This window comes from Eurosta solidaginis, chromosome 4, assembly GCF_040869045.1.
Source record: "Eurosta solidaginis isolate ZX-2024a chromosome 4, ASM4086904v1, whole genome shotgun sequence".
Taxonomy (NCBI): domain Eukaryota; kingdom Metazoa; phylum Arthropoda; class Insecta; order Diptera; family Tephritidae; genus Eurosta; species Eurosta solidaginis.
In genome coordinates this window covers 237744264-237759992 of record NC_090322.1, presented here as the reverse complement: position 1 = coordinate 237759992, position 15729 = coordinate 237744264, and the positions used below count along the sequence as shown (strand labels likewise).

The 15729-nt window shown below is 38.3% G+C and overlaps 1 long non-coding RNA gene across 3 annotated transcripts; it reads right to left on the bottom strand.

Moving 5' to 3' along the window:
• Positions 1 to 3448: 3448 nt before the first annotated feature.
• On the bottom strand, positions 3449 to 14156 carry LOC137251104 (uncharacterized). 3 transcript variants are annotated; one of them, XR_010953160.1, is made up of 11 exons: positions 13869 to 14152; positions 13270 to 13516; positions 12749 to 13208; positions 12458 to 12684; positions 12168 to 12397; positions 11794 to 12110; positions 11453 to 11740; positions 10682 to 10860; positions 10493 to 10626; positions 5147 to 5509; positions 3449 to 5087 (listed from the first exon to the last, which is right to left on the bottom strand). It is a non-coding gene; the product is annotated as an uncharacterized lncRNA (long non-coding RNA). The 3 variants fall into 3 exon arrangements; XR_010953161.1 differs by having other exon boundaries at positions 10682 to 10850; positions 13270 to 14156; XR_010953159.1 differs by having other exon boundaries at positions 13270 to 14151.
• Between the last annotated feature and the right edge of the window lie 1573 nt (positions 14157 to 15729).

Sequence of the window (15729 nt, the reverse complement as noted above, 5' to 3'; positions counted from 1 at the left end):
CTTCTAAAAGAATGAAGACGCCAACATTCCCATTTTAATTACAATTTATTTATTTATACATCTTTAAATTCAAGGTATTACCTAATATAATATACTAATTCGAACATAAGTATGTCGTTTTAATAAGGCCACTGAGCTCGTTTTATTTTCTATCCTTATGTTGACGTATTTAAGTGGGTTACAATAAATTCCATTTAATTTCGCTAATACGTAAGAGAATGCAAGAAAATTGCCTTAATTAAATAAGTCAACTGGAACTACGCTCCAGTAGAGTTAGACTGCAGAGTCCTAAATGCGACAACGCTCGCCCGTGTGCATCAAATTTATATGTACGCACTATTTATATATATATATAGACAACTTCTACTTTAGGAGCAAAACTAAAAGTAAGGGTTACTGAGGGGCAAGTGGAAGGAAAATAAAATGAACCCAACCCCCTGATTGCATTCAAATTGCATACCAATGTTTTATGTTCTGAATGTAAAACATACTTTATCTTTTTGCAAATACAATTACATTAAATTCATTTTCATTTGTCTTATTTCGAGTCTATGGAAATTTGATTGCCACACCAATAGATATGGTCTGCCAAAACTCTCGTAACACTTTAAAAAGCTTTATAGCTTTAGTCTTCGTTGGTACATACCAACTTGTGCCGTGTGATCATATAGAGATCATGCAATTTATGAACTTTTAGGTAACGTTTCAGTCGCAACAGTATAGTGGAGCAGTAAAAAAAATATTTCAAAAAAATTATAGAACGAGTTTATTGGTTCATGATCACAAAGACATAAATCCTCTATCTCTTGTTGCGACTAGACTCTAATTTCTCGCGGAAAGGCATATGTCGCTAATGTGTAATGCATTACCCATTCACATGGCTTTCGCATGTATGTATATAAAAAAAATATGGTTCAGAGTGACACCTTCAAATATGTAAAGTAATATATATACTGGTGAAACTATTCTGTAACTTGACTTGAATAAAATAATTTGCAGAACTCAAACTTTTATAATTTTGGTTTTCTATTTCTTGACTGTATTAACTTTTCACAAGCTTTACAGAACAATGTTTCTTACTCGCAAGATTACAGAACTGGTTTTACATTGCACATATCCGACGGGTCAATAGAGTTAAGAGCACCAAAATGTCCGAATTCATATACCGTATTTTCGAATCGAGTTACAGAAAAGGGTCTTTAGGTTCATTAAGTGTGCTTGGAATGAATTACAAAAATTTGAAACGATAATCTGTAAGTGACGAATTTTATCACTTCATATAAATACATAATATAATTTCACCGAGTTGGAACGGACTCACCCGGTTTCAAACGTTGTTGTTGTAGGTGCTGGTGCAGCCGGCCTACGCTTAGCGGCCCCGCTGTCGGTGTTACATCTGTTCAGGGATGCACCTTAACGTTAAGCTAATCGTTTATCAAAAAATTTCCACCGTTTCCGTTGAAACACTTCGAAATATTATCGATAAAGAAATTATCAAGATAAATTGTATCTCGTTTTTAACCGAAACGAAAAGCTTTCGTTAACGTCAACGAAAACGTGATACTTTATGTTTGAATTATGCTGGCAATGCTATAGCCAAGGTGCAGCCGAAAGGTGGCAACAACGAGCGCACATACACACACAAACTCTATGTAATTTGTTTGTGTAATTCGTTGGTGGTAATGTCAAAAATACTCTGAGAAATGTTCGTACTGTCAAAATTCATGAGAAAAGTTGCAATCAGCTTGGATAATGCTTTCACCTTTAATGACTCCGCAATCAATCAGCTTTGCCAGCATAGTTTGAAATTAATAATCAACATAAACGATTTGATTTCGTTTTGATATGGCAGAAAACGAAACGAAATCATTTCGTTAATTTGACGATCTTAACGTTAATAAACGAAACCAAATGACTTCGTTTCGTTTATTAACGTTGATTATCATAACGAAATGATATCGTTTCGTTGGTTAAGCATGCCTGCATCTGTTGTTTCAGCAGGCCTATCACCGATGGCGAACTGGCACGACTCGTACTTGGACGTATAGCTCCTGGCGGCAACGGCCGTTTAATGGATTTACTTGACTTTCCTGGCAAAAGAGGTTATGTTGTCGAATTGGTTGAATTGGAATTTTGGTAGCTGATTGAATATTTTGTATCGCAATCAGTTGACTTGGCTTGATATCGTTTTGCAAAATTTGATCAGGATTTTCAGCGTCAGATTGGTTGGTGGATAGTGAATCGATTAACAAGCCATGACACAGTACAACTCTCCACGTTCTTCGTTGCCAAAAAAAAAAAGGGTTATGCTGTCGAATTATTAAAATTGAGAATTTTTGTTTGCTGATTGAATATTTTGTATCGCGACTATTTGACTTGGCTTGGTATTGTTTGGCAGAATTGTGTCCAGAATTTCCGGCGTCAGATTGGTTGGTGGATAATTAATGCCATTAAATAGCCACGACAAAAGTACCACCACGCCACGTTCTTCTTGCAAAAAAAAGGTTATCTGTCGAATTGTTAAAATTGAGAACTTTTGTTTGCTGATTGAATATTTGTACCGCGACTATTTGACTTGGCTTGGTGTCGTTTGCCAAAATGGTGTCCAGAATTTTCGGCGTCAGATTGGTTGGCGGATAAGTAATGCCATTCACATTAATGTATGTATGTATGAAAATATTATTCCATTTCTTTTGTCTCACGGTATAAATGTTTTAGCTCCCAGATTTGCCATTTTTGATTAGGTTGTTGAAAAAAAAATCATCTTCCCCAATCATATGTGTCTGAACTCAAAGTAAATTATTACAGATTTAGCATCATAGTCTGAAGCATAAACACTTTATCACAGATTTCTTTTTTCTGAAATCGTAGTCCCACTTGCTTTTTATCCGAATTATGAATGTTTGTAAATAATGATTTAGGCGGTTTTGATAAGAATATGTTTTTTTAGATTATATTGTCTACTTTGCTTCATCGCACATTTCTATAGCAGCAATCTCAAATACTTTTTCGTTTAAGCACACGCGAGGTACCAGCGCGTCAGACCTGATCAACATAAAGCTGGAGACATTGCCCTGCAAAAACGCTCCACGTCATTTTACTAGTCATTTTACGGTCATTGTAACTCTGCAGCGGTTATATTCATAGTCACGTTTGCATGGGCGTGATTAACTTTTGTGACCAAATTTTCCGTTTCGTTCCTATTAATGTGATCGTGCATTCCGCTCCCACTTATAGGATGTGAGCATAGCACTGTGCTACTCACACACGTCACAATGCTCGTCAAATGGCGGTCATTTTTTCGTCATTTCACTCTAAATTTTCGAGCCATTTGACAATCAATTTTACTGCGGTTTTACCATTTATATAACCGCCATATAACGTGAATTTTACCTGCAGATTTACTTTACCTGGAGCAGCCATATGAATAAAATATGAACCAAAAAAATTGAATTTTCAATATTTATTATTTTCAATATTATTATATATGTACATGAAATTGGAACTTATATTAATCCAGTTCATATAAAACAGAAGAACTTTAATAATAAATAAACTCGCTTAATTGGTTTTTGTTTTCCAATGTCTTCTAAGCGAGCAAAATATAATATTAAGCTTTAGAAAAAACTCCAATTATTTGAATAATCTACAACTTAAAGCTTAGTAGAAATCCAGATTAGGTTTACTCTTTTTTCAGATCATGAATATTCAAAGGTGTCGTAGAATCCGATTGCTGTCGTAATTGATGAATTTAAAAATGTACGACTAGTAATTGAGTCAGACTTATTATTGTTCTAAATCTAATCATTCAAGCAATAATTCTGCAACCCTTAGCAGGAGTATTGATTGGTTTCAAATCTAATTCCGACAGCAATCGTATTACGACATCCCTTATTATATATGCACATGAAATTGCAACTTAAATTAATACAGTTGATATAAAGAAAAGTAATTATTTTAATAGTAAACAAACTCGCCTTATTGGTTTTTGTTTTCCAATTGAAATCTTTTCCAAGCGAACAGAAAATAATTTTGAGCTTTAGAAAAAACTCCAATTATTTGAATCAATTTAAATCTACAACTAAAAGCTAATTAGAAATTCAGATTAGATTTACTCTTTTTTTTTCAGATCAAGAATATTCAAAGGTGTCGTGGAATCCGATTGCTGTCGTAATTGATGAACTTAAAAATGTACGACTAGTAATTGAGTCAGACTTATTATTGTTCTAAATCTAATCATTCAAGCAATAATTCTGCAACCCATAGCAGGAGTATTGATTGGTTTCAAATCTAATTCCGTCAGCAATCGTATCACATCCCTTATTTTATATGTACGTGATATTGCAACTTAAATTAATACAATTGATATAAAGAAAAGTAAGTACTTTAATAATAACATAAACTCTCTTAATTGGTTTTTGTTTTCCAATTGAAATCTTTTCTAAGCGAGTAGAAAATAATTTTAAGCTTTAGAAAAAACTCCAATTATTTGAATAATCTACAACTGAAAGCTTAGTAGAAATTCAGATTAGGTATACTCTTTTTTCAGATCAAGAATATTCAGAGGTGTCGTAGAATCCGATTGCTGTCGTAATTGATGAATTTAAAAATGTACGACTTGTAATTAAGTCAGACTTATTATTGTTCTAAATCTAATTATTCAAGCAATAATTCTACAACCCTTAGCAGGAGTATTGATTGGTTTCAAATCTAATTCCGACATCAATCGTATCACATCCCTTATTATATATGTACGTGATATTGCAACTTAAATTAATACTGTTGATATAAAGAAAAGTAAATACTTTAATAATAAATAAACTCTCTTAATTGGTTTTTGTTTTCCAATTGAAATCTTTTCCTGTGCAAGCACATCGCTAACCTGTGTTGGCAAAAGATATGATTATACTGTCTTCGATAGATAGTCGGACGAGCCGTTACTCGGCGAAGTAGAGATGACCGTTGTGTCGGTGGCAGCTGTTCAACAGCAGTTTCTAACTTTACACCATCCGTACAGTGTGATGAATGCTTCACTGCCTTTTCCAATTGCTTGGCGCCAGCGATTTTTGCTGTTTGTAAAGCTTTAGCTGTAATGCAAATATATAGATGGGTTAAAGTGGTTTTCGTATGTTATTCAACAACTCACCCTATACCATCATCACAGCCTCCTCATCGATTTTGAATATGTGTACTGTTTCAGTATTCAGACCCAGTTCGTTTGATGCAATATTTTCGATTTGATGAATATGTATACTATCCGTTAGGCAGACAATTAGGTGCGTTCGATTCATTCATATACTGTGGGTATTTGAGCCGTAGACGCAATTGATATATTGTAACATTTGTAAACAGTTGGGTTTTTCTGCTGTCACCATCACCACTAGAGAGCTATTGAAGAAACGCTCGACCAAGATATGTTGCGATTTACGCGCATAGATTTTTTCCACCTTGTCAGTTATTGATGGAGAAAATGCGAAAGCCATATTTACCATCCAATACGGAAATGGAACTGTGGAGGAAGAAACATTTTATAAAATTTAATAAAATCAATAAATGATAGTTGTGTTAAAATGGGGTAAAGTATCGTATGTTAAAGTATAGCGAAGTTTGAATAGGTCTCATTCTTCATTCTTAGAAACATGTACGAAGGTACCTCGTAAGATATTAAAAATCCTCAACGCTTTTTTGCAATAACTTAAAAAAAACTCATATTCATCAAATTTCTGTTTAACTTCTACATATCAATAGCTACGTTTACCACCAGAAGGAGTCACTATTGCTTCTACACCTATGCTATTGTTTCCTACACCGATGAGCTTTGTAATAAAATAAACAGCTATCTCCCCAATCTCTCCAGTTTTGTCGCCTCGCGAAACCTGATATTGCAACCAACCAAATCATCGGTGATCCTTTTTAAAACATGGCCGCGCCAAATGTCGACCATATGACATTACCCTACCGACTGTCTTACACCTTAAAATTTTGGGTGTGACTTTCATCAGGATCTACATTTTGGTGAGCACGCAGCCGCAATTGTTCCGAGAAATCAGAGCCGTATCAAAATCCTCAAATCCCTCGCTGGCAGTACCTGGGGAAAGGATAAAGAAACGCTCATGACTACACACAAAGCAATTAGCCAGCCGATTAAGTGCTATGCATCACCCATATAGTCGCCAAGCCTAAAAATTACCCACAGAAGAAGCCAAAATACTGCTCTCAGAATTGCCACGGGCTGTCTTCTTATGTCCCCAGAACACCATCTGCATAATGAGGCGAGAATACTCCCCATCAGGGAGAGAAATGATATGCTGACCAAACAGTTCCTGTTGAATACCCAGAAACCTGAGCATCCCAACAGACATCTGATTGGTCAACCAGCACCGCCTAGGGGCCTAAGGAGTCATCTCCGTAAGCATTTTGAGGAAATACGGCTCCTGAGAACCCAGCCGTATGAAGCGAGAAAACACAAGCAGGTCCTTGGTGAATTCCATAAACAAGCGTCGGACCGTTATGCTAGGAATTGCCCGGTGAATCCAGTACTGAAAGAAAAGTATCCAAACCTCGCGGAAGAGGAACGCATACTCCCCAGAGAAAAGCGAGTCACTCTAGCTCAACTTCGTTCTGGATACTGTAACAGGTTAAACTCTTACCTATCCAGAATCAACCCCGACATACAAAATGTATGCCCCGCTTGCAATGTGTCCCCACATGACACCAACCATCTCTTTAATTGTAGTGTGGAATCAACGCCTCTAACACCCCTTTCATTATGGTCCCCCCTGTCGAAACAGCAAGTTTCCTTGGACTCCCGTTAGAGGATATTGATGATAATTTCTGATCGGTCGCACCTATTGGATGGGGCGAAGCACTGCTACAATAACAACGTGTGAAAGATGGTTGCATCATTCGTTTGTTGCTCCCTGTTGCTTTGCTTATATTTTTTTTTCTCAATTTTAAACAAATTCGCAACAATAACTAAACTTTTAATTTGTTAACAAAAATAGAAATGCGCAACAAAATTTCAATTGGCAAATCGGAGGACTTCGAAGATTTGAAATTCCTATTCCCCAATTATTGTTCTCTCTAGGAGAAAAGAATTGGAGGAATTTTTCTGCGGTGCTATTAAGGCAATGACCTTTGACCTCGAGCAGTTGGAATCTAAGTGTTCTTTGCCCAGTCCACAAGAAGGGGGATACTGCAAAATGCACCAACTATCGTGGAATCAGCCTTTTTAATATCGCTTATAAGGTCCTTTCAAGTGTATTGTGCGAAAGATTGAAGCCCACCGTGAACCGGCTGATTGGACCTTATCAGTGCGGCTTCAGACCTGGTAAATCTACCATCGACCAGATTTTCACAATGCGCCAAATCTTGGAAAAAACCCGTCAAAACAGAATCGACACACATCACCTCTTCGTCGACTTTAAAGCCGCCTTCGACAGCACGAAAAGGAGCTGCCTATATGCCGCTATGTCTGAATTTGGTTTCCCCGCAAAACTTATACGGCTGTGCAAAATGACGTTGAGCAACACCATCAGCTCAGTCAGAATTGGGAAGGACCTCTCCGAGCCGTTCGAAACTAAACGAGGTTTCAGACAGGGTGACCCCCTATCGTGCGATTTCTTTAATTTGATGCTGGATAAAATTATACTAGCTGCAGAACTTAACCGCACTGGAACAATATACTATAAAAGCGTGCAATTACTGGCATATGCTGATGACATTGATATCATCGGCCTAAACACCCGCGCTGTTAGTTCTGCTTACTCCAAGCTGGAAAAAGAAGCGGTAAAGATGGGTTTGATGGTGAATGAGGACAAAACGAAGTACCTGCTGTCATCGAGCAAAGAGTCAGCGCATATGCGCCTTGGCAACCACGCTACTGTTGGCAGCCATAATTTCGAAATAGTAAAAGACTTCGTTTATTTGGGAACCAGCATCAACACTAGCAACAACATCAGCACTGAAATCCAGCGAAGAATCAATCTTGCCAATAAATGCTACTTTGGACTAGGTAGGCAATTGAAAAGTAAAGTCCTCTCTCGGCAAACGAAAATCATACTCTACAAGTCACTTATCGTACCCGTCCTGCTATATGGGGCAGAAGCATGGACCATGACAACAGCAGATGAAGCGGCTTTGGGAGTGTTCGAGAGAAAAGTTCTTCGAAAGATTTATGGACCTCTACGCGTTGGCGATGGCGAGTACCGAAGAAGTGCTGTACGAGCTATACGCAGACATCAAGATAGTCCAGCGAATTAAAACGCAGCGGCTGCGCTAGGCCATGTTATGCGAATGAAAGATGATGCTCCGGCCAAGAAAGTGTTTCTATCGGAACCCGCCTATGGAAGCAGAGGTAGAGGGCGGCCCCCACTCCGTTGGAAGGACCAGGTGGAAAACGATTTAAACTCCCTTGGTGTGACCAATTGGCGCCGGTTGGCGGAGTGAAGGAGCGACTGGCGCGCCTTGTTGGACGGCCATAACCGTTTAGACGGTTAAGCGCCAATTAAGTAAGTAAGTAAGTAAGTTAAGATGATGCGGGAATAACCAAGTAAGCTCCTTCCAACCTTTGATTCGGGGGATGGTATAATGGTATGAAGATGATAGCGTGCGACAACATCGCGAGCTTGCGATGGCTGGAGGAAGTGGTTCCAAACCTCCAAAGGCAGGGCACGAACGCTCGTTTTGAGATGGTGGATAAAGCGCAAATCCCCAAGGTAACAAAAGTTAAGGTATGGATACCATGCGTGATGAAGTCGGAGGATACACTGCGACTTTTGCAAAATCAGAATCCGAACATACCGACACAGGATTCGAAGGTCCTTACTGTATCTCGGCCTACGGACGAAGGTTAGTTATACATCTTCCAAATAAACAAGCAGGCGGAGGATATATTGTACGCGCAGCTTGGAAAATGTCCTTAGGTACAGGCAAAATGTATATGCGACTCAGGAAAAGAAGTCGCGGGTATTAAAGTCCTAACACGGTGGACGTCGAAAAGGACCTCAAAAGCCTAAGGGAAAAAAGACAGGTGGAGGTAGCCCACGTCACCCCTAATGTGTTAGAAGGGGACCAACAGCCAGATGGTGCTGAGTCGCACAGAGGAACACCCGGCACAACAGGTACAAGAGGCTGAAGGGGGCTTCGAACACTCTAAACCAAAAGGGCTAGAGGAGGACGACGACGTCACGATGAAGGTGCTGGAGGGGGACAAGCAGCCCATTGGTACTGCGAGTCATACAGATAAACCTCCAACACAGTAAAGTGGCGTCGAGCGAACCCCTCCTCCTAACGCGCTGATCCAGGAGCCGTGGCTTCCATCGGGAGGAAAGGGTTCTGGACTTAGCGCGCGCCGATTTGGCGTTTACTATGCGCAAACGGAAGGACGGGTGCGAGCTGTAGTAATGGTAAGGAAACAGCTGCATTCATATATGCTGCCTAATTACACTACTGAGGACCTCGTAGTGGTGGTGAAATCGCCGGGCTCAGATGGTACATGTCCGGCCATGCTACAAGTTTCAAGTAGGGCGGTCGTGGGATGGCTTAAAATAATATTCGATGGGTGCATAAACTGAATCATGTACCGCACTCTTGGAGAACTGCTCGTGTAGCTTTCCTACCAAAGGCGGGGAATATCGGTCATGTGTATCCCAAAGATTATAGACCCATAATTTCTGCTCAAAACCTTTGAGAGGCTGATGGCTGATGTATACATAAAGTCCAACGTGGATGAAAAGCTGCTCTCCACAACACAACAGGCGTACACCAAAGGCAAGCCAGTAGACACCGCGTTGCATAGGGTGGTAATAAGCATAGAAAAAGCCCTGGAATATAAGGAATATGCTCTAGAAGCATTGCCGGGGCTTTCTAAATGGGCGATTATTGATGGTCTTAATTACGTTAAAGTACATCCAGCCTTACCCAGATGGATCGACTGCATGTTAAACTGCAGTAAGATTACATCGCAATGGGGATTGTACGCGGCCACGAAATTAGTGGACAGGGGCACTCCGGGTGCTATCACCTCTGCTGTGGACGCTGGTCATTAACCAACTGCTTAGGGGATTCTACGAGAGACCAGAAAAACGTACGGTTTACGCAGATGACGTTGCATATGGTCTTGTTTTCAAAGAGGTACAAGGTCCCTAATTGGACCAGGCCTAAGTTAGGAGGGGCGACCCTACGGGGAAACCTTGCACAAAATATCTAGGAATGATCCTAGACAGTAAGCTGTCATGGAAGCTCAACGTGGAGGAGAGGGTGAGGAAGGCTTAAACGGCACTTTATGCATGTAAAAGAATACAAAAGAACCGGCATATACGATCAGAAGGAACTCGATGACGATGCCTCAAAATAACAACCAAAAGCAATAATTATCATTTCACTGACACAAATTTTATAGTTTTTTCTTCCGGAGTTGGACACAATCTTTTCATAATTTTACTTATCAATTTAAGATTAGAAATTATTTTCAATTTGTATTTTGACTTACCAGCAACAACAGAATCATGTTTAATTGTACGCCGCACAATCATTATAGCATCATGTAACGAAGCTCAGTTTCTTTCAAAAATTGTTCGGCACCGCGACGTAAAATCAATGTATATGTTCTAGCATTAACGCAACCTTTAAATAATTATAAACTATAAAAATGAAGTTAATGTCAAACCCACTATCAAACCTTGGAAAATGTTGAAATGTTCACCACCAACTTGACGTTCTTCAAAGTAATCACATTGACCCAAAACACTTGAATTAATATCATTAGCTGTAGTCATAACAGCTCCACCACAAGCTTTCATTGTACGTTTCAAATCTTCTTCTGGTACACTAACAGAACATTTCACGATCTGCAAAATACTGTGTACCAACATCACCAATTGGTAGTTTAGAAAACACAACATTGGCGCCTTACTTATACTAGGTACAAACACACGCCATATTGGCAATTTATACCATTTGGGCAATTTATTACGCAATTTATCATATAATAAATTGTAATAACAAATTGCCAATTTAAAAAAAATTGCGTAATAAATTGTTTCAAACTGTAAATACAACCTTGTAAAGTGTGTTTATTGAGTAGATTTAAACGTCAGCTGCGCATGGCTCAACTATATGGTTGGCTAATCTCATCAGCTGATATTATTTTTTTCATTTCACTGGAGTAGGAATTGTCAAAAGAGGATGGCAAACTCAAAATGAAACCAAAACATTGAACACATTATCTTACAACACACAAAAATTTTAAAGTTTTATGTTTTCATTCCATTCCATTCACCTAATTCCAACACGCACATTTTGACATTCTGAACACAGGTATGTTGTTGCTGTAGAGATGAGCCAACCGGCCATCAAATTACTATTGTGTAAGCTAAATTGAGTTGTATGAACACCACTCAATTTGAATTGATATTGCCTCAATTTATTTTTCTGTTGAACATAGCATTACCTATTTTATTGTACAGGAGACGCCATTCAGCATTAACAATTTTCTGATACTCTTGGACATTGGAGGAAATTGCTGTGGCAGAGCATTTTCCCAATAAAGCACTTTGCTGTTCCTTTGATTGACGCTTCCACATGTACAGCCATGTCATATTTTGGTCATGCATAATTATAATGCTTTACGTATAGCTTTAATGATGATACGTGCATGCACGCCTTCCTCAACACATGGTTTAACTTGTTTTAAGATTTCACCTGCTTAAAGTACAACTGAAGTGGTGCCATCGCCGACCTGATAAGAGAAACATTTTTATTCTACACATTCTAATATAACAAAAAACTTACCTCAGCATTTTGAAATTTGGCGATGTCTACTAGAGTTTTACGGCTGGATTCACAATATCCAATAGTTTCATAATGGTTGCCCCATCATTTGAAATTGTGGCCTTACCACTGGAATCAACAATATGCTTGTCCATTCTACGTGAACCCAATTGAATGCGAGGCATTGATGTGGATATGAGTTGAGGTTTACCATGAGAGCTATCGGTACCCAAGCATTTTTTACACAAATACTCATTTACCCAATACAAGTTCAGGACGTTCATATTTATCAACACGCTGTCCGGTATGCCTCAACTGTTGGAAATATGCAGTTGGCACTGTTGAGAAAAAATATGGATCAATGAACACAAGTAGAAGTGAAAGATTTTTTTTACCATCTCTTGTTACTTTACACATTAGACATTGGAAACGACGACCAGCATCTACAAGTTGCTATTGAGCCTTGCAACGATTAGATCTAATTGCACCCAATTCACCAAAATTTACAATGGGTGGCTCATATTCACCCTCAACCGTTCGTGCCATTGGCGAGGCGGTAAGTGTAATGGACAAAGCTGTTGTTTTTAATAAATCAGCTGTTGCATGTATGCAATACAAAGACGACCTGCAAAGAAGAAAGATCAATGTAATTGCCAAACAAAACATTAATTTCGATTATCGATACCTAACGTAACGTGGCGATGAGTTACCCTGATCTTCTACCACATATTTTGTGGTCACCAATGGTGGTAATAAACCCTGAGCATTAGTAATAAAAGCACCACCAGCGCTATTTTGATTTTCAATGATAACGCTTATCGGATTTGGCATCTGATCGGGATCTAAACGGCGTTGGGCTTGATCATACTGTTGCGGCTGTTGATATTTACCAGTAACAGGTTCAGGTGGTTGCTAAAGAAAATAACACAAAAATAATCATCAGCAAATTTGTAAATTATTAGTTGTATTAGCATACATTATAACCAGGACGTCCGGACGTGTCCGGGTATTGGGGGTTGACTGAGCATTGGCGTCTGTCCAGGTTGTGTTGGTGGCATCATAAAAGCCATCAATAACAAGTGCCAAGAATATATCCGCGGCATACCTGCCGACCAAAATGATTCAAGAGGTTGTGATTGCCAACCTCACCTACCCGTGGCGAATCCTGTACCTAACAATTTGGTGTGAACAATTAGTGCCAGTTAACCCTCTGAAATAATCGGCGCAATTGTACGCCATTGTGTTGGCATTAATTAGGCAAAATGCAAAAACTTTTCATCCTCCTCGCGTGACCATTCTGTCTTCTTTAAGCTAGGATCAAGCCATTCGTAACAGCGTGCCTTACATTGCTTGGCAGATTTGCGATGCAGCAGTGATACAATACGTGACCACTGGTTTTTGCCATATTTCATTACAGCTACTTTGAGGATTTCATCCTGAAAGTTATCAATTTAGTTAATAAACGGCCAAGAGTAACCAGTCGCGTCAAATGCTTACCTCAGTGTTTCTCCACACACCACCTTTTATCATTATTCGCGGCATGGTGCTATATAATTGTGAATTCTTTCGATGAGCACAAAAATCAAATCAAAAATTTTTGTCGAAATAAACAGCAAAAATCATTGTATATTAAAGACTTTGGGAAAATTTTAGAATAGCACCCCCGAGTTCGGGGTAAAACTTGGTATCAAATGAAAGAGGGAGTTCTCCCGATCACAAATATATATATTTTAAAGTGCGCAATCTTATAATTTAAAAGTTATTTGTTGTTAAAGTTTGCAAATTTAACAAATTTCTATAGAACTTTAAATTACAATTTACACATCTTTCAAAACCTTAATCCACATACATATCTATATAAATTGGCAACGATAAACTTAAATTGCATTTTAGTATATTTCACATTTCATTTTTGCATTGTTTTCACTTATTATAAATGTTTTTATTAAATCAATCGCGCTTTTGTAGCAACATGCACATATATATATATATACATATATTTTATTGATGACATTACAAAGCTGTGCTGCCACATATATATACGTATACACATATAAAATTTGTATAGAAATTTGCAAACTTTAACACCAAATTACTTTTAAATTATAAGTCTGCGAGCTTTAAAATATATATATATGTGATCTGGAGAACTCCCTGTTAATTTTAAATATTTCCGGAGATATTCCATTTAAAACTCTCAAAATTGAAAAAATTTTCGACCACCAAATGTTTTGCTGTCTCTGCTGAATTAGAAATGGCGAATTTTTTTGCACGCAAAAATTACGTATTTTGCTATCCCTATAAAAATAATAGGTGCGAGAGAGCACGATACATTGTGGGAAAGCTAAATTTGTCAACATGCTATTTCATTTGAAGAATTTTTCATTCCAAATCGTCACCCCTGTCAAAAATTCCTGTGTTTGTGTGCGTTTTTGGTCACACGATTTTTGCAGGGTGTTGCTTTATCGGTAACCGTATCGGTAACCTTATAACCATTGTGAATGATGACAAAGTGTGATCTCTTATCTGTCAACTGCCTGACGGGCTGTTCAATATGGCTACTTTTCAGCGTTTTGACAGGCTGTTCAATATGGCGGCGCCTATCTTCAGCGGGTGATAGAAAGAGATACAGAATGAGACAGCGATAGTCAAATACGAATCAGGTGATCCAATCACTTTGGAATTTTGACGTTTATGCAGAAGAGATCACACTTTGTCATCATTCACAATGCTTATGAGAATCAATGCAATCGACTCAGCGATGGAAGAACGCAGTTATCTAACTGTGGCGGCGATTATCGATTGGTTCGTTGTTATGGTTAACTCATCCCTACAGCATTATACAAATCGCGTTCCGGCTGTCAACCCTTTGTGTTGATGGTAGGTGAATGGAACGTAGGTAAAACGTAAAACTTTGCAACTTTTGTGTCCTGTGGGAACGTTGTGCGCTAAATTAGGCAAAATTTTACCACCACGACAGTGCATAATTGCCAATGCATCGACTGCATTTTGCGTTCGCCATCTCCTCTTGACAATCTCTATGCCAGTACAATGAAACGAATAAAATCAGCTGATGAGATGAGCCACCTACACCATTGAGCCAGGTGTTATTGAAAATTCGTCAATGTCATGGGAATTTTTGACGATGCCACCCGCACGAAACTAAAAAAATTTTGTTTTAACCACCCCAGGCAGACATGAGTGAGGGTGAATCCTAACTTTTTCCTATCGATAACCATCTGGTACGTTCCAAGATTGGATCTCCCAAGTGGACCATAACAACTTGTGTTATACATGTATATATACTGACATGTTTTCTTATTTGAATGAATTGCTTAGCAAACATCTTATATATATGTATATAACTAAATGTTTGGTCTCAAACGGAATTGAATAAAACAATAAATAAAAATATATTACTTATCAGTATTTTGGTACATCGCTCCTAGGGGTAGAGCCAGTAGCTAAATTCTACATAATTATATCCCATCAGCGCTGCTGATTTGACCCAGGCGAAAATTTGAATTTTTTGCATTGAAAGCGCAACACAATTTTTGGTTTTGGCCGGTAACTGCATACATATATAATAAAACCTCTGCAGATTTTAAAGGGGCCTTTAAAATACATACACTTCTGGTCGAATTTTCTTAAAAATTCCTCGATTTCGGGGTGTGTGAGCTAATGTTACAAACCAGGCGGCTATAAATATCACCCCACCCACTGGAGCCACGCAGTTTTTCCAAAATTTAATTCTACTGAAAAAACATCGATGTATCGATGTTTTTCTTCCCATGTTTTTTATCATCGATGCTTATTTTGCTCCTCAAAATTTGAATCCCTAAACACATGTTCTTTTTTTGTATGATTTAAATTTTTTTAGAATTTGAAATAATTTTTCGTCTACCGCCTGAGAAGATATGTATACCTAAACCTATGCCTAATTTAATGATGAATTTA